We start from the raw sequence: 4,444 nt of genomic DNA, 5'->3' as shown, positions 1-4,444 counted from the left end.
CCCTGTGATTGAGAGGAGCTCTTTGTTCTGTGGCCGATGTGTGTGTGGTGCCTTGGTGCCTTCGCGAAAGTGCTGCGCGTCGGCCGAAGGTGGACGTGAGAAGAACGGAGCTTAACGCCGGAGAAGGTAGACCTGGGCGGTTTTATTTATATTCCGAGATTCCGTAATCGACTTCCGTAATCCGTGTCTACTGTGCCGAGAAGCGTGCAGAAGTCACACCTAAGGAGATTGGTGGGGATGTTCGGGTTTTATGGACTGACTGAGGTCCTGTTTTTCCAAGAGGACAAAGCAGGACGTGAGTAGGAGTAACTGCAAAACCTAGTAGTTCTGGGAATATGGACAACAGTAAAGGAATTGAAGGTTTTAATGAAAACAGTAACTTACGATTTCTTTAAGCAAACGATGACTGCAGGGACCCTGTCTTTGTTCACCAGCTCCTGGCACGGTGCATGAGTGCGGTAGAATATCCATGGTAATACCTTGAAATCTTTCCTGGCCTTTGCTGAAGTCGCTGTGAATGTCTGAATTCCTTATTCAATGTAACTTTCATGTATCTATTTTTGCTTTTTTGTTCCTTTCATGTAAACCTTTTGTAACTAGTGTCTGCTTGGAATGGTAATTGAACACAGTTCATCAGTGCTCACAACTTGTTGTGGACTCATTAGACATGCTTCCACCCTCCCAAATATATGTCTACGTATTCATTGGGCCTATGACATTTTGAAGCATTGCCTTATTCCTTAAATAGGGTGCATCTGGGTTGCGGCATCAAATGTTTCCTTGAGGAGGAGGGTTTGTCTGAGACTGTCAGTTTAGTTCTTTGGGTTTAAAAATTGACTCACAAGGCAGAGCAGAGTGGCTCACGCCTATAATCCCAGCACTTTGGGAGGCCGAGATAAGAGGATTACTAGAGCCAAACAGTTCGAGACCAACCTGGGCAACTTGGCGAGACTTTATCTCTACAACAAATCAAAAAAAAAATTAGCTGGGCGTAATGGTGTGTGCCTGTAGTTCCAGCTACTGGGAAGGCTGAGGTGGAAGGATCACCTGAGCCCAGCAGGTTGAGGCTGCAGTGGCCAAGAGCGTGCCACTGCCCTCCAGCCTGGGCAACAGAGACTCCACATTCAAAAAAAAATTGACTCACATTTCTTAAACTAGAGTATATCAATATCTGTTTGTTTGTTGTTAAAACAGAAATACAGTCACTGAAAAATCAGGATTCTGTTCCTGAGTAGAAAGGGATACTTGGTGAGCAGCCAGGGAGCTCTTCCACAATGTCAGATGATCTTAATTAGACCGATTCTCCTTTTGTCAGTGGTTTTACATGGGATTCAGTAGTTCCGCAGCAGCACTTTTATCAACTTTCTTGAGTGCTGCATCTTTTGCAAGATGTGCAGTTTCACCTTGCAGTTGTTTTATGCTATGCTTTTGTTGTATAGTTCTTTTTAAAATTGTAATATGGTAATGACTGCACCAAGAATGATTGACAAGGGCAGTTGATAAGAATTAGCAGGAACAGGGGCTGGTCTGAGCCAGAGGAGGAAGTTTAAATGAGGACCAATTTTATAAATGTTCTTGTTTTTTAGTAAATATTTTTTTGTGTTGTGACTATTTTTACTTCCCCCTTACAACCTCATTGCTTTGGGGATGGGAATCAGGATAATGAGTGCCTGGATGACAAGGATCCCTCTGTATACATCCAGAAATATCCCTTCAAGTATCTGAGAACTCTAAAATTAGCATACCTCAATTCCAATCCGCCTTCTTCCCTTAATTCATTTTGTGATGTTAGATAACATGATTTAGGTCATTCTGTCTCGGTAGTGTAGTGGTCAATTCTATACACAGGGGTAAAAGGAGGTTCTGCAGAGCCAGCACCTCTGCTTCTGGGGAGCCTTTTCCTACATCCTTTTTGTCATTTCTAGCCTTTTAGGGTTTTTTGTTTGTTTTTTTGTTATGAGTCAGAGTCTCACTCTGTCACCCAGGCTCTGGAGTGCAGTGGCATGCTCAAAGCCACCGCAGCCTCAACCTGCTGGGCTCAGATGATCCTTCCACCTCAGCTTTCCAAGTAACTGGAGCTACAGGCATGCACCACCAAGCCTGGCTTGTTTTTCTTGATTTATTGTAGAGACAAGGTCTCACCAAGTTGCCCAGGCTGGTCTTGAACCCCTGGGCTCAGGCAGTCCTGTCCCCTCAGCCGTCCAAAAGTGCTGGGATTACAGACTTGAGCCACTGCACTTGGCCTTAGCCTCTTGTTTTTAATGAGGTATAGGGTACATGTAAGAGGGCACAAGTCAGCTCAATGAATTATTACAAAGTGAACATTCAGCAACAAGAACAGAACATGGCCAGTAAACCAGAGGTGCCCTCTATCCCTTTTCAGTCAAAAACCCTCCAGTGGTGACCACTGTTCTAACTTCTATAACCCTAGATTTGTTTTTCCTGTTTTTGATTGTACATAAATGGAATCAAACAGAATGCACTCTTGGATTTGGATTTCTTAAAGCCAACATTATGTTTGTGAGATTTGCCTATTCTCCATATAGGCCTAGTTCATCCTGGTGGTATATAGTATTCCATTAAATGAATATACTTCAATTTAGCCATTCCATCATTATGGTTATTTGGGTTCTTTCCAGTTTGGGACTATTATGAGTTATACTACTTTGAACATTTTTGTATGTTTTGTACGTACCTTATGTTGTGTGAATGTATGCTTTGTGTTGGGACATACCAAGGAGGAGAGTTTTTGAGTCGTAGGGTATACTGCATTCAGCTTCAGCAGGTACTGTTGTAAGGTTTTCCAAAGTGCTTGTACCAAGTTACACTTCTACCAGCTGTCTGTGAAAGAAGCTTTTGCCATCACTTGGTATTGCTGGGCCTTATAACTTTAGCCATTCTAAATGGGCGTATAGTAGCATCTTACTTAATTGAATTGAGTGATTTTTCATTTATTTCCCTCCTTTTTTGTTTAGACTAATTTTATTATCTGGCATACTAAATAGAGGCTTAACAATGCAGCACTGGGTCATATCACTATTGCTCATATTCAGTTGCTGTACTTTTTGTGTGTGTGTTTATTAAGTCTAGGAGGAGCCACTTAACATTTGAGGGCTATGTTTTGAGACCTTCCTGAGTACCACTGTAGTCTGCATTTTCCCCATGATAAAGGAATGAAAACATAATTGGAACTCAAAAACTTGTTAAAGCCCATATTGACCTTGGTTTAAGGACTAGATGCTGACAGTTAACTGGGCTCACCTACTAGCTACAATAACTTTGCTTCTGTTCGCTTATCTGCCTAAGACTGTAAAATACTACTACATGTTATTATCTTTAGGGTCCTGTGAATAGTCTAAGACTTCAGTGTTTAACCCCTAATAATAATAATACTATACCGGCCACTCTGCAGAGTATTTTACATGTTTTGTCTTATTTAATTCCTGTCACTCCTGTTGACAACTCCCATCATCCAGACCTTTTTGTAACTCTCTTCTTTTTGTCTGTCCAGCTTAGAAGCTGTTGTCTCTGTACTCTCTTTTCATGCCCCAACTGTCTTGGCCTTCTGTCCTTTTATCATGTCTGTCTGGCAAAACTTCAGCTTCGATAACTAATTAAGGCTTCCACACACAGCTGGAAAGTATCTCGTTATTGGGCAATCTCCTGCCAGGTAAGTCCTTGGCTACCGATTTCAATTAGTCTGTTAGTCCTGGTGAGCAGTCCTACTTTTTATTAATTTTACTATTTTCCTCTAATCTGATTCACTTCACAACCCTCACTTTCAGCAGACGGTTCCTCTTTTGTTTTTGTTTTTGTTTTTTTGTTGTTTTTTGGGGGGGTTTTTTTGAGTTGGAGTCTCACTTGGTCGCACAGACTGGAGTGCAGTGGCTGCTCCCAGCAACCGCAGCCTCGACCTGCTGGGCTCCGGCAATCCTTCCACCTCAACCTTCCAAGTAGCCGGAATTACAGGCATGCACTACCACGCCTGGCTGATTTTTTGATTTATTGTAGAGATGAGGTCTTGCCAAGTTGCCGAAGTGGGTCTCGAACCCCATGGGCTCAGGCAATCCACTCACCTCAGCCTCCCAAAGGCGCAGGATTACAGGCTGAGCCACCGAGCCCGGCTCGTTCCTCTTTTGATATTATGGATAAACAGAAGTCACTAGTCTAGAACTAGCTAACTTAACATTCTACCACCAAATCTGTAAACCATTTTAGTGCATTCTGTATTCTCTTCCCATCCTCTTACAATGGCAGTGTTTCCTATTTTTTGCCTAAAGCTAGTACTTCTACCTAGGCTTTGGCTTCCTATATACAAACCTTCTTAGAAAAGTTATGCTGTTTGTTATCCTATATTTGTTGGTCATCTTTTAAAAATTATTTTGCCTGAGCAGTGAGACCTCATCTCTACAATAAATCAAAAAATCAGCCGGGTGTGGTAGCG

The 4,444-nt window shown here is 42.3% G+C and overlaps 1 protein-coding gene across 5 annotated transcripts in view; it reads left to right on the top strand.

The window, feature by feature from the left end:
- The window catches only part of KLHL7 (kelch like family member 7), a 77,567-nt gene that overhangs the window by 542 nt on the left and 72,581 nt on the right, over positions 1-4,444 (top strand). The gene's annotated exons all lie outside the window — the stretch shown is intronic.

Source organism: Carlito syrichta, unplaced genomic scaffold (genome assembly GCF_000164805.1).
Source record: "Carlito syrichta isolate Samal-C Ts95f unplaced genomic scaffold, Tarsius_syrichta-2.0.1 Scaffold308854, whole genome shotgun sequence".
NCBI lineage: Eukaryota > Metazoa > Chordata > Mammalia > Primates > Tarsiidae > Carlito > Carlito syrichta.
This window is presented reverse-complemented; position numbering and strand designations above follow the sequence as displayed.